This window comes from Salmo salar, unplaced genomic scaffold (genome assembly GCF_905237065.1).
Source record: "Salmo salar unplaced genomic scaffold, Ssal_v3.1, whole genome shotgun sequence".
NCBI lineage: Eukaryota > Metazoa > Chordata > Actinopteri > Salmoniformes > Salmonidae > Salmo > Salmo salar.
Window position 1 is genome coordinate 1 of NW_025550194.1, and position 13,396 is coordinate 13,396.

General features: G+C 41.2%; 11 non-coding genes across 11 annotated transcripts; 5 read left to right on the forward strand and 6 right to left on the reverse strand.

Moving 5' to 3' along the window:
- Nucleotides 1-6,100: 6,100 nt before the first annotated feature.
- trnap-agg (transfer RNA proline (anticodon AGG)) lies at nt 6,101-6,172 on the reverse strand. Its single transcript has one exon. It is a non-coding gene; the product is annotated as a tRNA-Pro (tRNA).
- A 992-nt stretch (nt 6,173-7,164) lies between these two features.
- trnag-ucc (transfer RNA glycine (anticodon UCC)) lies at nt 7,165-7,236 on the forward strand. The gene has a single exon. It is a non-coding gene; the product is annotated as a tRNA-Gly (tRNA).
- A 269-nt stretch (nt 7,237-7,505) lies between these two features.
- trnap-agg (transfer RNA proline (anticodon AGG)) lies at nt 7,506-7,577 on the reverse strand. The gene has a single exon. It is a non-coding gene; the product is annotated as a tRNA-Pro (tRNA).
- A 993-nt stretch (nt 7,578-8,570) lies between these two features.
- On the forward strand, nt 8,571-8,642 carry trnag-ucc (transfer RNA glycine (anticodon UCC)). The gene has a single exon. It is a non-coding gene; the product is annotated as a tRNA-Gly (tRNA).
- Nucleotides 8,643-8,911: 269 nt separating this feature from the next.
- trnap-agg (transfer RNA proline (anticodon AGG)) lies at nt 8,912-8,983 on the reverse strand. Its single transcript has one exon. It is a non-coding gene; the product is annotated as a tRNA-Pro (tRNA).
- A 989-nt stretch (nt 8,984-9,972) lies between these two features.
- trnag-ucc (transfer RNA glycine (anticodon UCC)) lies at nt 9,973-10,044 on the forward strand. The gene has a single exon. It is a non-coding gene; the product is annotated as a tRNA-Gly (tRNA).
- A 269-nt stretch (nt 10,045-10,313) lies between these two features.
- trnap-agg (transfer RNA proline (anticodon AGG)) lies at nt 10,314-10,385 on the reverse strand. The gene has a single exon. It is a non-coding gene; the product is annotated as a tRNA-Pro (tRNA).
- Nucleotides 10,386-11,375: 990 nt separating this feature from the next.
- Nucleotides 11,376-11,447, forward strand: trnag-ucc (transfer RNA glycine (anticodon UCC)). The gene has a single exon. It is a non-coding gene; the product is annotated as a tRNA-Gly (tRNA).
- Nucleotides 11,448-11,714: 267 nt separating this feature from the next.
- On the reverse strand, nt 11,715-11,786 carry trnap-agg (transfer RNA proline (anticodon AGG)). Its single transcript has one exon. It is a non-coding gene; the product is annotated as a tRNA-Pro (tRNA).
- A 992-nt stretch (nt 11,787-12,778) lies between these two features.
- trnag-ucc (transfer RNA glycine (anticodon UCC)) lies at nt 12,779-12,850 on the forward strand. Its single transcript has one exon. It is a non-coding gene; the product is annotated as a tRNA-Gly (tRNA).
- Nucleotides 12,851-13,119: 269 nt separating this feature from the next.
- Nucleotides 13,120-13,191, reverse strand: trnap-agg (transfer RNA proline (anticodon AGG)). The gene has a single exon. It is a non-coding gene; the product is annotated as a tRNA-Pro (tRNA).
- Nucleotides 13,192-13,396: the final 205 nt, after the last annotated feature.

Here is a 13,396-nt window from a genome sequence, read left to right on the forward strand (position 1 = left end):
TTAACTGGTGGGGCTAGGGGGCAGCATTTGGCAATCGCCGATAAAAAAATGTACCGAAACTGGTTATAATCTAAGTAACTAGAATATGCATATACTTATTATATATGGATAGAAAACAATCAAAGTTCAAAATGTAATGGTGGTAGTATAAAGAACCATTTGGAAGGAAAACCCTGAGAGATTTTCGGACAGGGGAAGTGGAAGAGTGGATGATTTAAACATCCATTGAAAACACAGGGGTTGAAGAATATTTTGGCACTTCCTATTGCTTCCACTAGATGTACCAGCCTTTAAAAGTGTTTTGAGTCTTCTGGAGGGAGATTGAGAACAAGAGCCATGGAGAAAGATGATGGCATTAGACAGGGCTATTCATGTTGTACCGTAATACGTTATAAAAGGGTATGCATTCGTCCACCTTGAATATTATTCAGATCTGGTTAAAAAGGCCCCAACGAGTTATGAAAACGCGAATGTTGAACAAAAATATATTTTTTCCCTCCTCAGAGAAGTGAATAGTGCAAACAAGAGGAGATTGGAAAAATGATGAGTTTTTGAACAAAACTAATTTATGGAGGATACGGAAGGAGCATCTGATGAAGAGAATAAAGGAATGGATTATTTAATAGTATTTTGATTTAGATTCAACATGAGTAGGATGAAGGTTTGGGAGTGCTTGATTATTGCAAAGTGGATTTCCCAGAAGGTTATTTTTAAATCTGGCAAGTTGATGGAAAGATGTAAATATAATTAAATGAAATATAAATTAAATGTTTTTAATTAAATTTAATTTGTGACGCTGACTTGACCGTCGTTGCCTGGAGTGGGAAACGATTTCTCAACATCAATGCCATAGTAAAAGGTGGATATAAATATGAACTTGATAGAACTAAAATGCATGCATTGTCTAACATAATGTCCTAGGAGAGTCATCTGATGGAGATTGTAAAAGGTTAGTGATCATTTTAGTGGTTTTATGGTTTTGGAGACCCCTGTCTTTGACCTTGACAAAACATTACACACAACTCTTGTAAATGTATGTCCTAACATATCTAAAAGTTTCGCCGTAAAACTTTTGAAATGAAAAACTGGTTAGATTAAGGAGATGTTTATTTTCAAAGGGTGTAAAATAGTGTATTTTGAAAAATTGAATTTTGACATTTATTTGGATTCAAATTTGTCGCTTCTTGAAATGCACCTGCTGTTGATGGAGTGAAAGGATTACCACAAGTAAAGCAAACTGATGATGAGTGTTGAAGACAAATGAAGCCGTTGAGCAAAATGAGATCAAAATTTTAAAAGAGAAAACTGAAAAAAAAAAATTCAAAAGAATGGAGCTCATTTATTTTGAGTTGACTGATGCATCAGTAGTTGAATCAAAGTAAATCTAATGTAAAAATACATTCAAAGATCATTCAACTAGAGAGATTGAGATGTGTGTGATTGTTAGCCTCCATAACTGTTTATGTTAGCACCTCCACATCTGCAATGGTAAAGGTGGTGGAGCTAGAGCGGTGTTAGTCAAACCATGAGACATACCTATAATCGGTCTTCTCACAAAAACATCTGCAGCTTGAACCGTTTGACCTTACAAATTTGTAAAAACAGAACAGTTTATTTGTTTAGTCAGTTGATGAATGGAAACCTATGTACAACTTCGTGATAATTTGGGAACTAAACAATGACTTTTTAAAATGTAGTTTGACTTCAGTCCAAAGTAGTTGGAAATCTGAAGGTAACAGTATGATTAAAATGATAGATTTTTTAACCAGGGACCCCTCGCGAACTTAAGCCATAATCGGACACTAACACCAATCAGATCTCGTTGGACAAAATAATTTTTACTTTCCACAAAAATGAGCGGATATGAATGATGTTCCACATGTTGCTAGCGAGCTACATAGCATTTGTGGTAGTAGTGGGTGAGCATAGCTGCCTTCAAGCAGTGAACCGATTCCCGCCAATGCAGAGCATGACATATTTACTTAGTTTTAGGGGGGGGTGTAATTTAAGTCTATTACATTGGAATCAATCTTCGTGGAAGTACGATTTGCTCTTACTTTTGCAGGATTTTCTAAATGAAGTGCGACATTGAGCCAACCAGTGAATATCTACAACAGATTAGCTGTCCATCGCCTAAACCATTCAGCCACCTCGTCCGCGCCCAAGAGGTGGCGTGTTTGCGCTCAGTTGGCCTGAGATCAAGCCTGTCTGAGCTTGTTAAGAAGATCTGTAAAAAGGGCTCATCCGGGATTTGAACCCGGACCTCTCGCACCCCAAGCGCAGAATCTATACCCCCTAGACCAACGAGCCTTACACAATAACAAAATAGTTTTGCTTTCTGCGGCAATGACAATGAGGATATCCATTGTTCTTGTCCATGGTGCTTGGAAAGATTGAACCTCTCATGTGAGTGTTTGTGATTGCTATACTTGTGAGCATAGCAGTCTTCCAAACTGTTGAACAGGCTTCAGTTCAAATCTTTTGTATTTCATCTGCTGTGTTTTTCACATTCTGTCTTCTTAAGCCGCTACAGCAAACTGATGATGAGTGTTGACAAATGAATATTGAGCAAAATGAGATCAATTAATATTTTAAAAGAGAAACTGAAAAATAAAACTTCAAAAGAATGGAGCTCATTTATTTTGAGTTGACTGATGCATCAGTACGTGAATCAAAGTAAACGAATGTAAAAAATACCCATTCAAATCGATCAGTTTTCAACTAGAGAGATTGAGATGTGTCGTATCTGTCTCAAGCCTCCATAACTGTTTATGTTACACCTCCACATCTGCAATGAAAGGTGGTGGAGCTAGAGCGGTGTTAGTCAAACCATGAGACATACCTATAATCGGTCTTCTCACAAAACATCTGCAGCTTCTGAACCGTTTGACCTACAAATTCGTATGACCACTCCCGGAAAGGGAGGCCCTCACGAACACGGTGGTGTTCCCAATTTGTCTCTACGTCCCCCACAAGTGTCAGGGGACACGTCTGAAGTCGGAACCCTTTATGTGCCAACTTCTGTTTGTAGAATCCAAAATCTTTGGGCAACAAACTAATGTGACCCCACTTGTCACAATGTTCTCAGTTTTGCCCTACGTTCCCCACAAGTGTCACGGGACTAATCTGAAGGTAACAGGTACTGATTAAAATGATAGATTTTTTAACCAGGGACCTCTCGCACCCTAAGCCATAATCGTACACTAACACCAACGATCCGTTTGGTCAAATAATTTTCACTTTCCACAAAAATGACGGTCAGGATATGAATCGATGTCTCCATGTTGCTAGCGAGCTTCACATAGCATTGGTGGTATAGTGGTGAAGCATAGCTGCCTTCCAAGCAGTTGACTCCGGGTTCGATTCGGCCAATGCAGAAAGCATGACATATTCACTTGTTTTAGGGGCTGGGTGTAATTTCAAGTCTACTACATTGGAATCAATCTTCGTGGAAGTCACGATTTGCTCTTACTTTTGCAGGTTTTCTAAATGAAGTGCGACATTGAGCCAACTAGTGAATATGACAATAGATTAGCTGTCCACCCTGGCAGGTGGGGACGCTAGCGTACCACCGTGATGCACTCCATCAACAGCAGGTGCATTTCAAGAGCGGCAAATTTGAATCCAAATAAATGTCAAAATTCAAATTTTTCAAAAATACAACTATGTTACACCATTTGAAAGATAAACATCTCCTTAATCTAACCACGTTTTACGATTTCAAAAAGGTTTTACGGCGAAAGCATAAATTTAGAGTATGTTAGGACAGTACATTTACAAGAGTTGTGTGTAATGTTTTGTCAAGTCAAAGACAGGGTCACCAAAACCATAAAACCAGCTAAAATGATACACTAACCTTTTACAATCTCCATCAGATGACACTCCTAGGACATTATGTTAGACAATGCATGCATTTTTAGTTCTATCAAGTTGATATTTATATCCAAAAACAGCGTTTTACTATGGCATTGATGTTGAGGAAATCGTTTCCCTCCAATAACCGGCAGTCAAGTCAGCGTCACAAATTAAATAATTAAAATTAGAAAACATTGGTAAAATATTATATTGTCATTTAAAGAATTATAGATTTACATCTTTTGAACGCAATCAACTTGCCAGATTTAAAAATAACCTTACTGGGAAATCACACTTTGCAATAATCTGAGCACTGCGCCCAGAAAAATACGCGTTGCGATACAGACTAGACGTCATGTTGGGGAGATCTAAAATCGAAAATACTATGTAAATAATCCATTACCTTTGATTCTCTTCATCAGATGTCACTTCCAGGTATCACAGGTCCATAACGAATGTAGTTTTGTTCAAAAAAGCTAATCATTTATGTCCAAAAATCTCCGTCTCGTTAGCACATGATGTAAGCCAGCCGGACTTTCGTCATGAACGAGGGGAAAAAATATATTTCCGTTCGTTCAAACATGTCAAACGTTGTATAGCATAAATCATTAGGGCCTTTTTTAACCAGAACATGAATAATATTCAAGGTGGACGGAATGCATACTCTTTTATAACGTATTGGGAACGAGGGTACCCAACATCAACTTCAGCGCCAGGTGTCTAATGGGCCATCATCGTTCCATGGCTCTTGTTCGGTCAGATCTCCCCTCCAGAAGACTCAAAACACTTTGTAAAGGCTGGTGACATCTAGTGGAAGCAATAGGAAGTGCCAAAATATTCCTAAACCCCTGTGTTTTTCAATGGGATAGGTTTAAAGTCAATACAACACATCAGGTATCCACTTCCTGTCAGAAAATGTCTCAGGGTTTTGCCTGCCAAATGAGTTCTGTTATACTCACAGACACCATTCAAACAGTTTTGGAAACTTTAGAGTGTTTTCTATCCATATATAATAAGTATATGCATATTGTAGTTACTGGGTAGGATTAGTAACCAGATTAAATCGGGTACATTTTTTTTATCCAGACGTGCAAATGCTGCCCCCTAGACCCAACAGGTTAACCGCGACAGCAAACTGATGATGAGTGTTGACAAATGAATATTGAGCAAAATGAGATCAATTAATATTTTAAAAGAGAAACTGAAAAAATAAAACTTCAAAAAGAATGGAGCTCATTTATTTTGAGTTGACTGATGCATCAGTACGTGAATCAAAGTAAGCGAATGTAAAAATACCCATTCAAATCGATCAGTTTTCAACTAGAGAGATTGAGATGTGTCGTATCTGTCTCAAGCCTCCATAACTGTTTATGTTACACCTCCACATCTGCAATGAAAGGTGGTGGAGCTAGAGCGGTGTTAGTCAAACCATGAGACATACCTATAATCGGTCTTCTCACAAAAACATCTGCAGCTTCTGAACCGTTTGACCTACAAATTCGTATGACCACTCCCCGGAAAGGGGAGGCCCTCACGAACACGGTGGTGTTCCCAATTTGTCTCTACGTCCCCCACAAGTGTCAGGGGACCCGTCTGAAGTCGGAACCCTTTATGTGCCAACTTCTGTTTGTAGAATCCAAAATCTTTGGGCAACAAACTAATGTGACCCCACTTGTCACAATGTTCTCAGTTTTGCCCTACGTTCCCCACAAGTGTCACGGGACTAATCTGAAGGTAACAGGTACTGATTAAAATGATAGATTTTTTAACCAGGGACCTCTCGCACCCTAAGCCATAATCGTACACTAACACCAACGATCCGTTTGGTCAAATAATTTTCACTTTCCACAAAAATGACGGTCAGGATATGAATCGATGTCTCCATGTTGCTAGCGAGCTTCACATAGCATTGGTGGTATAGTGGTGAGCATAGCTGCCTTCCAAGCAGTTGACCGGGGTCGATTCCCGGCCAATGCAGAGCATGACATATTCACTAGTTTTAGGGGCTGGGTGTAATTTCAAGTCTATTACATTGGAATCAATCTTCGTGGAAGTACGATTTGCTCTTACTTTTTGCAGGTTTTCTAAATGAAGTGCGACATTGAGCCAACTAGTGAATATCACAATAGATTAGCTGTCCATCGCCTAAACCATTCAGCCACCTCGTCCTGCGCCCAAGAGGTGGCTGTTTGCGACTCAGTGGCCTGAGATCTGCCTGTCTGAGCTTGTTAAAAGATCTGCAAAAGGGCTCATCCGGGATTTGAACCCGGGACCTCTCGCACCCTAAGCGAGAATCATACCCCTAGACCAACGGGCCTTACACAATAACAAAATAGTTTTGCTTTCTGCGGCAATGACAATGAGGATATCCATTGTTCTTGTCCATGGTGCTTGGAAAGATTGAACCTCATGTGAGTGTTTGTGCTATACTTGTGAGCATAGCAGTCTTCCAAACTGTTGACCAGGCTTCAGTTCAAATCTTTTGTATTTCATCTGCTGTGTTTTTCACATTCTGTCTTCTTAAGCCGCGACAGCAAACTGATGATAGTGTTGACAAATGAATATTGAGCAAAATGAGATCAATTAATATTTTAAAAGAGAAACTGAAAAAATAAAACTTCAAAAAGAATGGAGCTCATTTATTTTGAGTTGACTGATGCATCAGTACGTGAATCAAAGTAAACGAATGTAAAAAATACCCATTCAAATCGATCAGTTTTCAACTAGAGAGATTGAGATGTGTCGTATCTGTCTCAAGCCTCCATAACTGTTTATGTTACACCTCCACATCTGCAATGAAAGGTGGTGGAGCTAGAGCGGTGTTAGTCAAACCATGAGACATACCTATAATCGGTCTTCTCACAAAAACATCTGTAGCTTCTGAACCGTTTGACCTACAAATTCGTATGACCACTCCCTGGAAAGGGGAGACCCTCACGAACACGGTGGTGTTCTCAATTTATCTCTACGTCCCCCACAAGTGTCAGGGGACCCGTCTGAAGTCGGAACCCTTTATGTGCCAACTTCTGTTTGTAGAATCCAAAATCTTTGGGCAACAAACTAATGTGACCCCACTTGTCACAATGTTCTCAGTTTTGCCCTACGTTCCCCACAAGTGTCACGGGACTAATCTGAAGGTAACAGGTACTGATTAAAATGATAGATTTTTTAACCAGGGACCTCTCGCACCCTAAGCCATAATCGTACACTAACACCAGCGATCCGTTTGGTCAAATAATTTTCACTTTCCACAAAAATGGCGGTCAGGATATGAATCGATGTCTCCATGTTGCTAGCGAGCTTCACATAGCATTGGTGGTATAGTGGTGAGCATAGCTGCCTTCCAAGCAGTTGACCCGGGTTCGATTCCCGGCCAATGCAGAGCATGACATATTCACTAGTTTTAGGGGCTGGGTGTAATTTCAAGTCTATTACATTGGAATCAATCTTCGTGGAAGTACGATTTGCTCTTACTTTTTGCAGGTTTTCTAAATGAAGTGCGACATTGAGCCAACTAGTGAATATCACAATAGATTAGCTGTCCATCGCCTAAACCATTCAGCCACCTCGTCCTGCGCCCAAGAGGTGGCTGTTTTGCGACTCAGTGGCCTGAGATCTGCCTGTCTGAGCTTGTTAAAAGATCTGCAAAAGGGCTCATCCGGGATTTGAACCCGGGACCTCTCGCACCCTAAGCGAGAATCATACCCCTAGACCAGCGGGCCTTACACAATAACAAAATAGTTTTGCTTTCTGCGGCAATGACAATGAGGATATCCATTGTTCTTGTCCATGGTGCTTGGAAAGATTGAACCTCATGTGAGTGTTTGTGCTATACTTGTGAGCATAGCAGTCTTCCAAACTGTTGACCAGGCTTCAGTTCAAATCTTTTGTATTTCATCTGCTGTGTTTTTCACATTCTGTCTTCTTAAGCCGCGACAGCAAACTGATGATGAGTGTTGACAAATGAATATTGAGCAAAATGAGATCAATTAATATTTTAAAAGAGAAACTGAAAAAATAAAACTTCAAAAAGAATGGAGCTCATTTATTTTGAGTTGACTGATGCATCAGTACGTGAATCAAAGTAAGCGAATGTAAAAAATACCCATTCAAATCGATCAGTTTTCAACTAGAGAGATTGAGATGTGTCGTATCTGTCTCAAGCCTCCATAACTGTTTATGTTACACCTCCACATCTGCAATGAAAGGTGGTGGAGCTAGAGCGGTGTTAGTCAAACCATGAGACATACCTATAATCGGTCTTCTCACAAAAACATCTGTAGCTTCTGAACCGTTTGACCTACAAATTCGTATGACCACTCCCTGGAAAGGGGAGACCCTCACGAACACGGTGGTGTTCTCAATTTATCTCTACGTCCCCCACAAGTGTCAGGGGACCCGTCTGAAGTCGGAACCCTTTATGTGCCAACTTCTGTTTGTAGAATCCAAAATCTTTGGGCAACAAACTAATGTGACCCCACTTGTCACAATGTTCTCAGTTTTGCCCTACGTTCCCCACAAGTGTCACGGGACTAATCTGAAGGTAACAGGTACTGATTAAAATGATAGATTTTTTAACCAGGGACCTCTCGCACCCTAAGCCATAATCGTACACTAACACCAGCGATCCGTTTGGTCAAATAATTTTCACTTTCCACAAAAATGGCGGTCAGGATATGAATCGATGTCTCCATGTTGCTAGCGAGCTTCACATAGCATTGGTGGTATAGTGGTGAGCATAGCTGCCTTCCAAGCAGTTGACCCGGGTTCGATTCCCGGCCAATGCAGAGCATGACATATTCACTAGTTTTAGGGGCTGGGTGTAATTTCAAGTCTATTACATTGGAATCAATCTTCGTGGAAGTCCGATTTGCTCTTACTTTTTGCAGGTTTTCTAAATGAAGTGCGACATTGAGCCAACTAGTGAATATCACAATAGATTAGCTGTCCATCGCCTAAACCATTCAGCCACCTCGTCCTGCGCCCAAGAGGTGGCTGTTTTGCGACTCAGTGGCCTGAGATCTGCCTGTCTGAGCTTGTTAAAAGATCTGCAAAAGGGCTCATCCGGGATTTGAACCCGGGACCTCTCGCACCCTAAGCGAGAATCATACCCCTAGACCAGCGAGCCTTACACAATAACAAAATAGTTTTGCTTTCTGCGGCAATGACAATGAGGATATCCATTGTTCTTGTCCATGGTGCTTGGAAAGATTGAACCTCATGTGAGTGTTTGTGCTATACTTGTGAGCATAGCAGTCTTCCAAACTGTTGACCAGGCTTCAGTTCAAATCTTTTGTATTTCATCTGCTGTGTTTTTCACATTCTGTCTTCTTAAGCCGCGACAGCAAACTGATGATGAGTGTTGACAAATGAATATTGAGCAAAATGAGATCAATTAATATTTTAAAAGAGAAACTGAAAAATAAAACTTCAAAAAGAATGGAGCTCATTTATTTTGAGTTGACTGATGCATCAGTACGTGAATCAAAGTAAGCGAATGTAAAAATACCCATTCAAATCGATCAGTTTTCAACTAGAGAGATTGAGATGTGTCGTATCTGTCTCAAGCCTCCATAACTGTTTATGTTACACCTCCACATCTGCAATGAAAGGTGGTGGAGCTAGAGCGGTGTTAGTCAAACCATGAGACATACCTATAATCGGTCTTCTCACAAAAACATCTGTAGCTTCTGAACCGTTTGACCTACAAATTCGTATGACCACTCCCTGGAAAGGGAGACCCTCACGAACACGGTGGTGTTCTCAATTTATCTCTACGTCCCCCACAAGTGTCAGGGGACCCGTCTGAAGTCGGAACCCTTTATGTGCCAACTTCTGTTTGTAGAATCCAAAATCTTTGGGCAACAAACTAATGTGACCCCACTTGTCACAATGTTCTCAGTTTTGCCCTACGTTCCCCACAAGTGTCACGGGACTAATCTGAAGGTAACAGGTACTGATTAAAATGATAGATTTTTTAACCAGGGACCTCTCGCACCTAAGCCATAATCGTACACTAACACCAGCGATCCGTTTGGTCAAATAATTTTCACTTTCCACAAAAATGGCGGTCAGGATATGAATCGATGTCTCCATGTTGCTAGCGAGCTTCACATAGCATTGGTGGTATAGTGGTGAGCATAGCTGCCTTCCAAGCAGTTGACCCGGGTTCGATTCCCGGCCAATGCAGAGCATGAGATATTCACTAGTTTTAGGGGCTGGGTGTAATTTCAAGTGTATTACATTGGAATCAATCTTCGTGGAAGTCCGATTTGCTCTTACTTTTTGCAGGTTTTCTAAATGAAGTGCGACATTGAGCCAACTAGTGAATATCACAATAGATTAGCTGTCCATCGCCTAAACCATTCAGCCACCTCGTCCTGCGCCCAAGAGGTGGCTGTTTTGCGACTCAGTGGCCTGAGATCTGCCTGTCTGAGCTTGTTAAAAGATCTGCAAAAGGGCTCATCCGGGATTTGAACCCAGGACCTCTCACACCCTAAGCGAGAATCATACCCCTAGACCAACGAGCCTTACACAATAACAAAATAGTTTTGCTTTCTGCGGCAATGACAATGAGGATATCCATTGTTCTTGTCCATGGTGCTTGGAAAGATTGAACCTCATGTGAGTGTTTGTGCTATACTTGTGAGCATAGCAGTCTTCCAAACTGTTGACCAGGCTTCAGTTCAAATCTTTTGTATTTCATCTGCTGTGTTTTTCACATTCTGTCTTCTTAAGCCGCGACAGCAAACTGATGATGAGTGTTGACAAATGAATATTGAGCAAAATGAGATCAATTAATATTTTAAAAGAGAAACTGAAAAAATAAAACTTCAAAAAGAATGGAGCTCATTTATTTTGAGTTGACTGATGCATCAGTACGTGAATCAAAGTAAGCGAATGTAAAAATACCCATTCAAATCGATCAGTTTTCAACTGAGAGATTGAGATGTGTCGTATCTGTCTCAAGCCTCCATAACTGTTTATGTTACACCTCCACATCTGCAATGAAAGGTGGTGGAGCTAGAGCGGTGTTAGTCAAACCATGAGACATACCTATAATCGGTCTTCTCACAAAAACATCTGTAGCTTCTGAACCGTTTGACCTACAAATTCGTATGACCACTCCCTGGAAAGGGAGACCCTCACGAACACGGTGGTGTTCTCAATTTATCTCTACGTCCCCCACAAGTGTCAGGGGACCCGTCTGAAGTCGGAACCCTTTATGTGCCAACTTCTGTTTGTAGAATCCAAAATCTTTGGGCAACAAACTAATGTGACCCCACTTGTCACAATGTTCTCAGTTTTGCCCTACGTTCCCCACAAGTGTCACGGGACTAATCTGAAGGTAACAGGTACTGATTAAAATGATAGATTTTTTAACCAGGGACCTCTCGCACCCTAAGCCATAATCGTACACTAACACCAGCGATCCGTTTGGTCAAATAATTTTCACTTTCCACAAAAATGACGGTCAGGATATGAATCGATGTCTCCATGTTGCTAGCGAGCTTCACATAGCATTGGTGGTATAGTGGTGAGCATAGCTGCCTTCCAAGCAGTTGACCCGGGTTCGATTCCCGGCCAATGCAGAGCATGACATATTCACTGGTTTTAGGGGCTGGGTGTAATTTCAAGTGTATTACCTTGGAATCAATCTTCGTGGAAGTCGATTTGCTCTTACTTTTTGCAGGTTTTCTAAATGAAGTGCGACATTGAGCCAACTAGTGAATATCACAATAGATTAGCTGTCCATCGCCTAAACCATTCAGCCACCTCGTCCTGCGCCCAAGAGGTGGCTGTTTGCGACTCAGTGGCCTGAGATCTGCCTGTCTGAGCTTGTTAAAAGATCTGCAAAAGGGCTCATCCGGGATTTGAACCCGGGACCTCTCGCACCCTAAGCGAGAATCATACCCCTAGACCAGCGGGCCTTACACAATAACAAAATAGTTTTGCTTTCTGCGGCAATGACAATGAGGATATCCATTGTTCTTGTCCATGGTGCTTGGAAAGATTGAACCTCATGTGAGTGTTTGTGCTATACTTGTGAGCATAGCAGTCTTCCAAACTGTTGACCAGGCTTCAGTTCAAATCTTTTGTATTTCATCTGCTGTGTTTTTCACATTCTGTCTTCTTAAGCCGCGACAGCAAACTGATGATAGTGTTGACAAATGAATATTGAGCAAAATGAGATCAATTAATATTTTAAAAGAGAAACTGAAAAAATAAAACTTCAAAAAGAATGGAGCTCATTTATTTTGAGTTGACTGATGCATCAGTACGTGAATCAAAGTAAGCGAATGTAAAAAATACCCATTCAAATCGATCAGTTTTCAACTGAGAGATTGAGATGTGTCGTATCTGTCTCAAGCCTCCATAACTGTTTATGTTACACCTCCACATCTGCAATGAAAGGTGGTGGAGCTAGAGCGGTGTTAGTCAAACCATGAGACATACCTATAATCGGTCTTCTCACAAAAACATCTGTAGCTTCTGAACCGTTTGACCTACAAATTCGTATGACCACTCCCTGGAAAGGGGAGACCCTCACGAACACGGTGGTGTTCTCAATTTATCTCTACGTCCCCCACAAGTGTCAGGGGACCCGTCTGAAGTCGGAACCCTTTATGTGCCAACTTCTGTTTGTAGAATCCAAAATCTTTGGGCAACAAACTAATGTGACCCCACTTGTCACAATGTTCTCAGTTTTGCCCTACGTTCCCCCACAAGTGTCACGGGACTAATCTGAAGGTAACAGGTACTGATTAAAATGATAGATTTTTTAACCAGGGACCTCTCGCACCCTAAGCCATAATCGTACACTAACACCAACGATCCGTTTGGTCAAATAATTTTCACTTTCCACAAAAATGGCGGTCAGGATATGAATCGATGTCTCCATGTTGCTGGCGAGCTTCACATAGCATTGGTGGTATAGTGGTGAGCATAGCTGCCTTCCAAGCAGTTGACCCGGGTTCGATTCCCGGCCAATGCAGAACATGACATATTCACTAGTTTTAGGGGCTGGGTGTAATTTCAAGTCTATTACATTGGAATCAATCTTCGTGGAAGTCCGATTTGCTCTTACTTTTTGCAGGTTTTCTAAATGAAGTGCGACATTGAGCCAGCTAGTGAATATCACAATAGATTAGCTGTCCATCGCCTAAACCATTCAGCCACCTCGTCCTGCGCCCAAGAGGTGGCTGTTTTGCGACTCAGTGGCCTGAGATCTGCCTGTCTGAGCTTGTTAAAAGATCTGCAAAAGGGCTCATCCGGGATTTGAACCCGGGACCTCTCGCACCCTAAGCGAGAATCATACCCCTAGACCAGCGGGCCTTACACAATAACAAAATAGTTTTGCTTTCTGCGGCAATGACAATGAGGATATCCATTGTTCTTGTCCATGGTGCTTGGAAAGATTGAACCTCATGTAGTGTTTGTGCTATACTTGTGAGCATAGCAGTCTTCCAAACTGTTGACCAGGCTTCCAGTTCAAATCTTTTGTATTTCATCTGCTGTGTTTTTCATTCTGTCTTCTTAA